The sequence below is a fragment of the Bos indicus x Bos taurus genome, chromosome 10 (genome assembly GCF_003369695.1).
Source record: "Bos indicus x Bos taurus breed Angus x Brahman F1 hybrid chromosome 10, Bos_hybrid_MaternalHap_v2.0, whole genome shotgun sequence".
NCBI classification, from domain to species: domain Eukaryota; kingdom Metazoa; phylum Chordata; class Mammalia; order Artiodactyla; family Bovidae; genus Bos; species Bos indicus x Bos taurus.
Window position 1 is genome coordinate 59632225 of NC_040085.1, and position 14074 is coordinate 59646298.

Here is a 14074-nt window from a genome sequence, read left to right on the forward strand (position 1 = left end):
CGGAAGACAGTCTTTAGGAGAACGGACAGCTTTGTGGCCCCTTGATCTCAAAGTTGAAAGGAAATTAAATATTTTTTACTGGCGTGTTAGAAGAGACATCCTATTTGGTGAGCTTTACCAAAGAAAAGTGAATCCCCGTTACAGTGAGTGCATAGTTATATGTAGGTGACTTTCAAATAGACCTATGTTAGCCAGCAACTGGCGATAAAGCTTTTAGTTTTCCAAGTTTCTATAGTAAAGATCTCTACCTGACGCCTCTCCCATCCGTTGATTTGTTTGATCCGTGTCACCAAACACATTTCAAAGAGGAAGAGCCTCTGACAACCACCACCAATTGCATTGAGTGTCTTCCGCAGAGGTGGGGGTGTTGTGAGTGAAGTGGGTGGTGCTGTTCCTCCCCCATCACCCGTTTGTCCTTTAGTTCAGAACTTTCCCATTTTCTTAAACAGGAAAATAAGTGACAAAATTACCTTTTGGAATCTGAGCCTTAAATCTTTTAAAGGGGAAAATCAGTCGGGAAAATCCCGACTGTGCAGCATAAGCAACATTGATAGCAATATAGTGCCATCAGAGTGTTATTTCTCTTCTGGGAACCATGTACAAAATGTGACACTGTCTTACGGTGAATATAAATAAATTCTATATTTCTAAAAAAAAAAAGTATGAATAAGATTTGAGCCTTCCTTTCCAGAAACTTTCAAAGAAGCAGAGTGGGCATAGGATGGAGACATGGAAGCAGATTCAGGACAAGAGTTGCAATCTAGCTCTAATACAGAATTGTCTATAGTCTTCTGGGAAGAAAACTGGAAAGTGAAAGCTTTTTCCATTCTACCCTACTTTCACCCAGGGAGTGCTATTTGAGCTGGGTTTTTGAAATACAAGTAAGAGTAGGGCCAATGTTTTTCATTCTATTTTTATTTATTTATTTATATTATTATTGGCTGTCCTGGGTCTTCATTGCTACATGAATGGCTTTCGCTAGTTGCAGAGAGCAGGGCTTAGGTTACTCTTTTGTTATGGAGTATGGGCTCTAGAGTGCAGACTTCAGTATTTGTGGCCTAAAGGCTTGGCTGCTTCATAGCATGTGGAATTTTCCTGGACCAGGGATTGAATCTGCAGCCTCTGCATTGGCAGGCAGATTCTCGACCACTGGACCACCACGGAAGTCCAAGGCCACTGGTTCTTTCATAGGTCTTGATTTTTTTTAAATTGGAGGACGATTGCTTTATGGTGTCATGTTGGTTTCTACCGTGCATGTCTGTGTATTAAGTTGCTTCAGTCTTGTCCAACTCTGTGTGACCCTATGGACTGTAGCCTGCAAGGTTCCTCTGTCCATGGGATTCTCCAGGTAAGAATACTGAAGTGGGTTGCCATGCCCTCCTCCAGGGGATCTTCCCAACCCAGGGATTGAATCTGTGTTTCTTGTCTTCTGAATTGGCAGGCAGGTGCTTTACCACTTCGTTATCTGGGAAGCCGAAGGCCAGGGGTTTTTAAAGTATGATTCCTGGACTAGCAGCATAAGTATCACCTGGGAATTTGTTAGAAATATCAGTTCCTGAGACTTTCCCATACATAATGAATGACAAACTGAGGGAAGGACCAACAATTTGCATTTTCATAAGCCTTCCATTGGATTTTGATACACGCAAGTTTGAAAACAGTGGCTGTAAGCATTTTCCAGACAGAGGAGATGGGAAGGAGCATTGCAGGCTATTGGAAACTTGCTCTCCAAAACCAGAATAAAGCTCATTCACAGTGTACCATGAAGTTTTCATGGCTTGAGCACAGTGTGTTGACTGTACTTGGAATTTTATTTTGCTCAACAGTTTTGCTCAATATTTTGTTTCATGTAGCTTTATTGTAATTCCCTTTTTAGGTCATTTGGTCATAAGTCATTTAAATTTTATGACTGTGATTATCTATCACATTTAAAGAGAAAACTCTGTGTTTGGATGTATGATTCATTGTTTTCCTTTTTGAAAGCCAAACTGAAGTTGGCTGAATACTCTTTTTATTATATCCAAACATTGTGATTTCTAAAGAAATGCCACAATATAAGACCATCCTCATTTATATTTAAATGAACCTTAAATAGTCTTTCTTGTTGCAGAACTGCCTATGACCTCATTGGATGGGGAGAGTCTGTATAAACCCAAACCTCATCAATTTTAGTGATGTCAGTTTTTCTATTTTTAATATTTTCTTATCATAATATCCCAGCAAGAGAACACACTTTTCCCCCCAACCTTTCTTTCTCCCCTTCGCAAGTTGAAGTGCTAATTAGTACCTTGGAGGCCAAGTGAAGGTCACTGGAGAGGAAAAGGGCCTGGATAATAATCTATGAAATACAGCTCAAAGAAAATTCCCACTTGAGAGCTGGAAGGGATAACAGAGGTCAAATAATTCAGCTGTCTTACACTGGAGGCCTCTGAGGGCTTAAACAAGTTGCTCAGAGTCAACTGCTAATGGGAAAGCTGGAACCAGAAACCACATTTCCAAACTCTTGTTTAGTGTTCTTTCTATTACATTACGGATGCACAGAAGACTGTATCCCCAGGAGGAAAACACAAACTGTATATGAGTGGCTGAAGAACAGCCGTTGATTTTTTCTTTTGCAGTTTGTACAGGGCTAGTCATACACCAAGGGACTTACCTGACGGCTCAGCTGGTAAAGAATCTGACAGCCAATGCAGGAAATGTAAGAGAGATGAGTTCAATCCCTGGGTTAGGAAGATCCCCTGAAAAAGGAAATAGCAACCCCCTCCATGGAATGGACATGGAGCCATGGACTGGAGCCATAAACAGCGGGCTACAGTCCATGGGGTCACAAAGAATTGGACATGACTGAGTGTGCGTGTGTGTGCACACACATGCACGTATACACAATCATACACCAGATCACATCCAATTTAATGGTTTTAAAGTATGTATTGGTTGTTATCTCCAAAATTCTCTTTGGAATGAGTTAGAGGTTCAGTTCAGTTCAGTTCAGTTCAGTCACTCAGTCGTGACCGACTCTGCGTCTCCATGAACCGCAGCATGCCAGGCCTCCCTGTGCATCAACTCCCGGAGTTTACCCAAACTCATGTCCATTGAGTCAGTGATGCCATCCAAGCATTTCATACTCTGTCTTCCCCTTCTCCTCCTTCCTTCAATCTTTCCCAGCATCCAATTTGATGCTTTTAAAGTGTATATTGGTTGTTATCTCCAAAATTTTCTTTGGAATTAGAGTTAAGTAGATGATAAAAAGGAAATAAGAAAATCAATCAATCTAATGGTCATATCCTTACTGAGGCCCAGGCTTTATGTTCAATAACCTCCTGAACAAGTCTATCTGGACATTCCAGATAGGCATTAGAGAATAAGCATTTCCCCATTATATGCATATTCTCTCCTAAAACTTGCTCCTTCCACCCTTTATACTTTATCATTATTTACTCAGGACCTTTAGGATCATTCTCAACTCTTCTTTCTCTCATTCCACACATTAACTCAATCACAAACTCTCTCCATTTAATCTCCTGTCACTCTTACATCATAAACAGTTTCCAAATCCTATACTTCCTTACCACCTGCACTTCCATTGTCTTTTTTTTTGGAGAAGGAAGGATTTATTACTTGCAGTAAGTAAGGAGAACACGTGGGATCTTTCCTAAAGCAGTGTCTCCTCGAATAGCAAAACTGTGGATGTTTTAAGCTTAAAGGTACATGTGTGCTGTGAAGGGGCTTGAGGTGAGGAGAATTCAACACAGAATTGGGACAGAAGTTGACAGAATCCAAGCTTTAGTCCATTGAGTGAGGAGGGTCAGAAAAGTCTCCACCATCTTCTCTTTAGTTCTGGTCGATCCCGTGGTTGAGAGCTTAAGAGGTTTTAAATTCGGCAAAATATGTCAACAAAGTGTTTCAGGCTAAACCGGAACTGGGGAGTCCTTAAAACTTAATATCTTTGCTATTGTTACTTCTCTTGCCAGATGAAATTATTTTTATTGTTTTCTTTTTTTTTTTCAGATAACACAAAAGAGTTTTATTTAGTTAGAAAAATTTATATGATTGTTCTCTATATTGGTGTTTTTTTTAAAATTTTATTTTTAAACTTTACAATATTGTATTAGTTTTGCCAAATATCGAAATGAATCCGCCACAAGTATACCTGTGTTCCCCATCCTGAACCCTCCTCCCTCCTCCCTCCCCATACCCTCCCTCTGGGTCGTCCCAGTGCACCAGCCCCAAGCATCCAGTATCGTGCATCGAACCTGGACTGGTAACTTGTTTCATACATGATATTATACATGTTTCAATGCCATTCTCCCAAATCTCCCCACCCTCTCCCTCTCCCACAGAGTCCATAAGACTGATCTATACATCAGTGTCTCTTGTGCTGTCTCGTACACAGGGTTATTGTTACCATCTTTCTAAATTCCATATATATGTGTTAGTATACTGTATTGGTGTTTTTCTTTCTGGCTTACTTCACTCTGTATAATAGGTTCCAGTTTCATCCATCTCATTAGAACTGATTCAAATCTATTCTTTTTAATGTCTGTCTCCATCTATTAGTGTCCTCTTTGATTTCTTTCACCAGTGTTTTATAGTTTTCTATATATAGGTCTTTAGTTTCTTTAGGTAGATATATTCCTAAGTATTTTATTCTTTCCGTTGCAATGGTGAATGGAATTGTTTCCTTAATTTCTCTTTCTGTTTTCTCATTATTAGTGTATAGGAATGCAAGGGATTTCTCTGTGTTGATTTTATATCCTGCAACTTTACTATAATCATTGATTAGTTCTAGTAATTTTCTGGTGGAGTCTTTAGGGTTTTCTATATAGAGGATCATGTCATCTGCAAATAGTGAGAGTTTTACTTCTTCTTTTCCAATTTGGATTCCTTTTATTTCTTTTTCTGCTCTGATTGCTGTGGCCAAAACTTCCAAAACTATGTTGAATAGTAATGGTGAAAGTGGGCACCCTTGTCTTGTTCCCGACTTTAGAGGAAATGCTTTCAATTTTTCACCATTGAGGATAATGTTTGCTGTGGGTTTGTCATATATAGCTTTTATTATGTTGAGGTATGTTCCTTCTATTCCTGCTTTCTGGAGAGTTCTTATCATAAATGGATGTTGAATTTTGTCAAAGGCTTTCTCTGCATCTATTGAGATAATCATATGGTTTTTATTTTTCAATTTGTTAATGTGGTGTATTACATTGATTGATTTGTGGATATTGAAGAATCCTTGCATCCCTGGGATAAAGCCCACTTAGTCATGGTGTATGATCTTTTTAATGTGTTTTTGGATTCTGATTGCTAGAATTTTGTTAAGGATTTTTGCATCTATGTTCATTAGTGATATTGGCCTGTAGTTTTCTTTTTTTGTGGGATCTTTGTCAGGTTTTGGTATTAGGGTGATGGTGGCCTCATAGAATGAGTTTGGAAGTTTACCTTCCTCTGCAATTTTCTGGAAGAGTTTGAGCAGGATAGGTGTTAGCTCTTCTCTAAATTTTTGGTAGAATTCAGCTGTGAAGCCGTCTGGACCTGGGTTTTTGTTTGCTGGAAGATTTTTGATTACAGTTTCGATTTCCGTGCTTGTGATGGGTCTGTTAAGATTTTCTATTTCTTCCTGGTCCAGTTTTGGAAAGTTGTACTTTTATAAGAATTTGTCCATTTCTTCCATGTTGTCCATTTTATTGGCATATAATTGTTGATAGTAGTCTCTTATGATCCTTTGTATTTCTGTGTTGTCTGTTGTGATCTCTCCATTTTCATTTCTAATTTTATTGATTTGATTTTTCTCCCTTTGTTCCTTGATGAGTCTGGCTAATGGTTTGTCAATTTTATTTATCCTTTCAAAGAACCAGCTTTTGGCTTTGTTGATTTTTGCTATGGTCTCTTTTGTTTCTTTTGCATTTATTTCTGCCCTAATTTTTAAGATTTCTTTCCTTCTACTAACCCTGGGGTTCTTCATTTCTTCCTTTTCTAGTTGCTTTAGGTGTAGGGTTAGGTTATTTATTTGACTTTTTTCTTGTTTCTTGAGGTATGCCTGTATTGCTATGAACTTTCCCCCTTAGGACTGCTTTTAAAGTGTCCCACAGGTTTTGGGTTGTTGTGTTTTCATTTTCATTAGTTTCTATGCAAATTTTGATTTCTTTTTTGATTTCTTCTGTGATTTGTTGGTTATTCAGCAGCGTGTTGTTCAGCCTCCATATGCTGGAATTTTTAATAGTTTTTCTCCTGTAATTGAGATCTAATCTTACTGCATTTTGGTCAGAAAAGATGCTTGCAATGATTTCTATTTTTTTGAATTTACCAAGGCTAGATTTATGGCCCAGGATGTGATCTATCCTGGAGAAGGTTCCATGTGCGCTTGAAAAAAAGGTGAAATTCATTGTTTTGGGATGAAATGTCCTGTAGATATCAATTAGGTCTAACTGGTCTATTGTATCGTTTAACGTTTGTGTTTCCTTGTTAATTTTCTGTTTAGTTGATCTATCCATAGGTGTGAGTGGGGTATTAAAGTCTCCCAGTATTATAGTGTTATTGTTAATTTCTCCTTTCATACTTGTTAGCATTTGTCTTACATATTGCGGCGCTCCCGTGTTGGGTACGTATATATTTATAATTGTTATATCTTCTTCTTGGATTGATCCTTTGATCATTAGGTAGTGACCATCTTTGTCTCTTTTCACAGCCTTTGTTTTAAAGTCTATTTTATCTGATATGAGTATTGCTACTCCTGCTTTCTTTTGGTCCCTATTTGCATGGAAAATCTTTTTCCAGCCCTTCACTTTCAGTCTGTATGTGTCCCCTGTTTTGAGGTGGGTCTCTTGTAGACAACATATGTAGGGGTCTTGTTTTTGTATCCATTCAGCCAGTCTTTGTCTTTTGGTTGGGGCATTCAGCCCATTTACGTTTAAGGTAATTACTGATAAGTATGATCCCGTTGCCATTTACTTTATTGTTTTGGGTTCGAGTTTATACACCGTTTTTGTGTTTCCTGTCTAGAGAATATCCTTTAGTATTTGTTGGAGAGCTGGTTTGGTGGTGCTGAATTCTCTCAGTTTTTGCTTGTCTGAAACTTCTCTAGTAACAAACTATAGAAATGATCCCTGAAAGTATAGTCTTTCCATTGTCTTAAATCAGGCTACCCTTACCCCTTATTAAAGCTATCGCAACATCAACATGCTTTGTCCTCATTTTCCTGCCTCCAGCCTCATAGTTGGACCTTTCTCTTTTACACTATTTTCAGAGTGATTTTTTTAAAGTATAAGTTGTATCACCCCATAAACTATGCTTAAAACCTACAATAATTCCCCATCAATAATAGGATAAACCTTAGCACAGAACACTCAACTTTCTATGATGTGGCCTCTGCTTATCGCGTTATCCCCACCTCTGATCCTTCTTCAGGATGTGCTTACCCATTCTCCAGCATAATCAGGTTGTTAGGAGCCAATCAGACTTGCTTCTCCTGCCTGGTGAAAGCCTATTCATTCAGCACATCTCAGACATCACCTTCTCATTCATGTCATCTTTGACATTACTTTATTCTTCTCCACAGCTGGGGTGAAATATCTTTTTCTCAGCATCTCTGTACCTTACCTATCTTCTATGTTCTTATGTAATTTTCTCCAACATTTTATCATGAAAATTTTCAAGCAGACAGAAAAGCTGAAAGAATTTTGCAAGATTTTGCAAATAACATTTTACTCTGTTTACTTTGTTACAACACTACCCAACCATCAATACATCTTTTTAAAAAATGCATTTCAAAGTAATTTGCGGATATCAATATACTGCCTTCCAAATAATTCAGAATACATATCATTCAGAGTTTTGTTGTATGTATTAGAAGTTCCTTTACAAAATATTACTGAATAATATTCCATTGTTTTACTATATCACAGCTTAAAAAAAAATCCATCATCCAACTGATGCACACTTGGGCTGTTTCTAGTTTCTGGCTATTATAAATAAAGCTACTATGAATATTCTTGAACAAGTTTTTTGAGATATGTCTTCAATTCTTTTGGGTAAATTCGAGGATTGGAATTTATGGTCATAGAATATTTTGTTACTGTTCAGTCACTCAGTCATGTCCCACTCTTTGCAATCCCATGGACTGCAGCACGCCAGGCTTCCCTGTCCTTCACCATCTCCTGGAGCTTGCTCAAACTCATGTCTATTGAGTCAGTGATGCCATCCAACCATCTCATCCTCTGTTGTCCCCTTCTCTTCTTGCCTTCAATCTTTCCCAGCATCAGGGTCTTTTCTAATGAGTCGGCTCTACACATCAGGAGACCAAAAAGTATTGGAGCTTCAGCTTCAGTATCAGTCCCTCCAATGAGTATTCAGGATTGATTTCCTTACTTAGTTTTAAAAGAAATTGCCAACTTTTGCCTAAAGTGGTTTTGCCATTTTATAATCCTGCAAAAAATGTGTTGCTTCACGTCTTCACCAGCATTTGGTGTTGTGAGACCTTTAAAATTTAGCCATTCTGGTGGATGTGTAAAGGTATCTTATTTTGGTCTCTCATATAATTTTTAGTTAATTGATCTGTCTTCCTAGACTTTGAACTTCTTGGAGACAGGCACTTTAGTCACATCCTATGTTTCCTGAGCCCAGTAACATCTGAGACAGAATAATGCCTGGAGTGGGAGAATGCATTCATTCTGGTAGGGATTCACCCAGCTGCTATTTGTAGGAGCATACACAATTCAGAATTGGATTTATCTCTGGAGGAAGAAAAGTGTGTTTGAGAAGTCTGTCAACAGCATAGTAGAATGTAAGAACCATTGGGTCTGTCTAGGTTGTTTACAGGTATAGAAACCTGATATATTTGATCCAGAGACTGTGTACTGTGGGGTTGGAGCTCTCCCTGGGAGGTAGGAAGTAGTGACATTGGTTTGGAGGAGTAAAGAACTGGAAGAATAGTGGTCAGAGAGAGAAAGTTAAAGGGATTTTATCAGATCTAGCTAAGAATTATGAAATAATGAAAATTTCAAAGTAATAATCATAAATATCAATGCTCCATTTGAATTTATAGAATTACTACCTTTTGTCATTTCTGCTTCTATAGAAAAATGTTAGCTTACTTGTTTCTCTTCAGAGATTTTGGTATTTTGAATAAACAAAGTTAAGTAGCTATTTTTTTCTAACTTTGATAATGAAAATTAGAAGAGACTAAATCCTACATTACTGAATTGAAATATGAAGTAGATCTGTACATCACATTGTGACCCTGATTATGAAAAATATTCTATTTGACATTTTGTTGTTAATACTTTATTCCTTTTATCCTATAGCATTCTGATATTTAGAATGACTTATACCATCAACTTTCACAAGCAGAATTAAAATTGACTAATGCACATGTAGAGGAAAATGCGGGCAAATATTTGATTGTCATTAAATTATCTGAATCTGGTTGTCTCTCTTCATCAAATCACTATGATTGTGCTGTCCTTTCTTTCACCCTGAGAACCAGAGATCAAATTGCCAACATCTGTTGGATCACAGAAAAAGCATGAGAATTCCAGAAAAACATCTACTTCTCCTTCATTGACTACGTTAAAATCTTTGACTGTGTGGATCACAACAAACTGTGGAAAATTTTGAAAAAGATGGGAATACCAGACCCCCTTACCTGCATCCTGTGAAACCTGCGTGCAGGTCAAAAAGCAACATCTAGAACTGGACATGAAACAATGGACTAGTTCAGAATTGGAAAAAGAGTACATCAAGGCTGTATATTGTCACCCTGATTATTTAACTTATATGCAGAGTACATCATGTGAGATGCTGGACTGGATGAAGCTCAAGCTGGAATCAAGAATGCCGGGAGAAATATCAGTAAACTCAGATATGCAGATGACACTACCCTTATGGCAGAAAGCAAAGATGAACTAAACAGCTTCTTGATGAAGGTGAAAGAGGAGAGTGGAAAAGCTGGCTTAAAGCTCAACATTCAAAAAATGAAGATCATGGCATCCAGTCCCATCAGTTCAGTTCAGTCAATCATGTCCGACTCTGCAACCCCATTGACTGCAATACGCCAGGCTTCCCTGTCCATCACCAACTCCTGGAGCTTGCTTAAATTCATGTCCATCGAGTTGGTGAGGCCATCCAACCATCTCATCCTCTATCATCCCCTTCTCTTCCTGCCTTCAATCTTCCCCAGCATCAGGGTCTTTTCGAGTGAATCAGCTCTTTGCATTAGATGGCCAAAGTACTGGAGCTTCAGCTTCAGCATCAGTCCTTCCAATGAATATTCAGGACTGATTTCCTTTAGGATTGACCCGTTTGGTCTCCTTGCTGTCCAAGGTACTCTCAAGAGTCTTCTCCAACACCACAGCTCAAAAGCATCAAAGCTTCGGCACTCAGCCTTCTTCATGGTCCAACTCTCACATCCATAGATGACTACTGGAAAAACCATAGCTTTGACCTTATGGACCTTTGTTGGCAAAGTAATGTTTCTGCTTTTTAATGTGTTGTTTAGGTTTGTCATAGTATTTCTTCCAAGGAGCAAATGTCTTTTAATTTCATGGCTGTAGTCACCATCTGCAGTGATATTGTAGCCCCTCAAAATAAAGTTTGTCACTGTTTCCATTGTTTCCCCATCTATTTGCCATGAATTGATGGGACCAGATGCTATGATCTTTGTTTTTTGAATGTTGAGCTTTAAGCCAACATTTTCACTCTCCTCTTTCACTTTCATCCTTTCACTTAATCGCAAATAGATGGGGAAACAATAGAAACAGTGATAGACTTTATTTTCTTGGGCTCCAAAATCGCTGCAGATGGTGACTTCAGCCATGAAATTAAAAGAATCTTGCTCCTTGGAAGAAAAGCTATGAGAGACTTAGTATATTAAAAAGCAAAGACACTACTTTGCCAACAAAGGTCCGTATAGTCAAAGCTATGGTTTTTCCAGTAGTCATGTATGGATGTGAGAGCTGGACCATAAAGAGGGCTGAGGACTGAAGCAGTGATGCTTTTAAACAGTGGTGTTGAAGAAGACTCTTGAGAGTCCCTTGGACTGCAAGGAGATCCAACCAGTCCAGCCTAAAGTAGATCAGTCCTGGGTGTTCATTGGAAGGAATGATCCTGAAGCTGAAGCTCCAATACTTTGGCCACCCAATGCAAAGAACTGACTCATTGGAAAAGACCCTGATGCTGGAGGGTTGAAGGCAGGAGGAGAAGGGGATGACAGAGGATGAGATGGTTGGATGGCATCACCAACTCAAGGCACATGAGTTTGAGCAAGCTCTGGGAGATGGTGAAGGATAGGGGAGCCTGGAATGCTGCAGTCCATGGGGTCGCAAAGAGTGGAACACCACTGAGTGACTGAACAACAAGGTGGCACTAGTGGTAAAGAGAACTTGCTTGCCAATGCGGGAGACATAAGAGATGCGGGATTGGTCCCTGGGTCAAGAAGATCCCCTAGAGGAGGGCATGGCAACCCACTCCAGTGTTCTTGCCTGGAGATTCCCTTGAGCAGAGGAGTCTGGTGGGCTACAGTCCATAAGGTTGCACAGAGTCAGACATGACTGAATCAAGTTAGCATGAACACATGTAAATGGGCAGAGCCTCTTCTTCAGAGCCTGGGCTAAGTCCTCTGAAGCATTTTGGTAGGTAGACTTCACATGGTTACTCCCCATCTTCTCTCTCCACCAGCAATGAGAAGTTGGTTATTTCACTCGCTGCCAGCCAGTGTCAGACTGACTGACCATTGCACTAGTTCAATTACTGCCACCTCCAACACAATGCCATTTAATAAACACTCTGTATTCAGCAGGGCTTCCCTGGTGTCTCAGAGCCATTAAAAAGAATACATTTGAATCAGTTCTAATGAGGTGGATGAAACTGGAGCCTATTATTCAGAGTGAAGTAAGCCAGAAGGAAAAACACCAATACAGTATACTAACGCATATATATGGAATTTAGAAAGATGGTAATGATAACCCTGTATACGAGACAGCAAAAGAGACACTGATGTATAGAACAGTCTTATGGACTCTGTGGGAGAGGGAGAGGGTGGGAAGATTTGGGAGAATGGCATTGAAACATGTAAAATATCATGTATGAAACGAGATGCCAGTCCAGGTTCAATGCACGATACTGGATGCTTGGGGCTGGTGCACTGGGACGACCCAGAGGGATGGTATAGGGAGGGAGGAGGGAGGAGGGTTCAGGATGGGGAACACATGTATACCTGTGGTGGATTCATTTTGATATTTGGCAAAACTAATACAATTATGTAAAGTTTAAAAATAAAATAAAATTAATTAAAAAAAAAAAAAAGAATCCACCTGCGATTCAGGAGACCTGGGTTCAATCCCTGGGTTGGGAAGATCCCCTGGAGGAGGGCATGGTGACCCATTCCAGTATTCTTGCCTGGAGAATCCCAGGACAGAGAAGCCTGGTGGGCTACCGTCCATGGGGTCACAAAGAGTCAGACATGACTAAGCAACTAAGCACACACTCTATTTTGCAACTAGTTAGTCATCCCATCTCCTTTACTCAAAAACCCCTGAAAACAAAGCTCATCCACAAAACATTCCCTGATGGACATGGAAGAGATGCCTTCATCTCATTTGACCCTGTTGTCTAATCAAGATTTGGTTTAATGCTCCTATCTATGACCCATATTCTGTCTCCAAGATGAAAGGGAAAAAGCCTATTCAACTTTTTAAAAACTACAATCCTTAAATATATTAAATTCTATAATTAGGCACTTATTGTATTTCATAAAATTGATGATGTAATAACAATAGTTTCAGAGAAGCAAAATCTTTAACTGCTTTATATTGCTCACCTCATTCAGTGATACCAATAGACAGTTAAACTAGTAATAAATTTCTGGAGTTATAAAATTTGTATTTGGGATGCAATATATGTTCCTACTATTATTTGCTTTTGAAGTGAGACACATTCACTGTAACTTTTCCTTGAAAATTTAGATGGAGAGAGAAATAAAGGTTGTTTATATTTAATTGTAGTGGCTAAATTATGTGTCTTTTTCCCTAAGCTGCCTCAAATTAATTTTAGAAAATGTACATTTACATATAAAAAGATGAAATAAGTGCACAAAGAAAAAATTAATAAAAGTTCCCCGCCCCCAAACGCTGAGATTCAAATCCCTCATTCTTCAACTCTTAAAAATCTTATATACTGGTTATTTCTAGTTTTCAGAATGGGCAGCAGTTTAGATCAGGGGAGTAATAAAAGCAAACTAAGTTATTTTATTTTATTACTTTTGTATATCCCAAGAGGATAATGAGTGAAAGGGGAAACATATTTACAATAGTAACTGATTAGGCTGCACAGTTTAATTCACAGCAGGATTTTCTTTTGAGATCATAAAAATGTCTGTGATGGAATAGGGGATGGAAGAAATTAAACAAAAAATCCTTTAATCAAAGTGTTGTAGTTAAGATACCTTTCACAAGGGAGAAAAAGGAGACTGATTTATTGGAATAAAAATAATTCCTTGGCTCATAAAAATTCTTATTTGGAAGCATTCACCAACTGCTTCTGTCATGTCCAGAACTTGTCATTTCTCCCTTTCTCTTCTTCATATGTAATTACATAGCCCCTTTTCCTATTTCTGAAGGTCGGCTTATTCTCATTTCATTTCTGTAGCCTTTGTCCAAGAATGATACAGGTAAGAAAAAGAAAATGAAAACCAAGGACTTAATCTCTATAGATGTACACAAATAATTTAAACCTACTTTCTTGAAATTATGGTCATCTTCCTGTTCAACAGGGCTTAGCTGAAAGGCCATTGATTTTGGGCTTAGAAGACCTATTTTTGTATATTATCTTATATTCAACTGGGCTTCCCCAATGGCTCAGCAGGTAAGGATTCTACCTGCAGTGTAGGAGACAGAGAAGACATGGGTTCAATCTCTGGGTCAGAAAGATCCCCTGGAGAAGGAAATGGCAACCCACTCCAATATTCTTGCCTGAAAAATCCTGTGGAAAGAGGAGCCCGGCAGGCTACTGTCCAAAGGGTAGCAGAGAGTTGGACATGACTGAGCCACTAAGCACACACATAAACTTCAGCCAAATCATTCAAACT

General features: G+C 38.7%; 1 pseudogene; it reads right to left on the reverse strand.

Annotated features, from left to right (window-relative positions):
- Positions 1–7037: 7037 nt before the first annotated feature.
- LOC113900558 lies at positions 7038–7116 on the reverse strand (annotated as a pseudogene).
- Positions 7117–14074: the final 6958 nt, after the last annotated feature.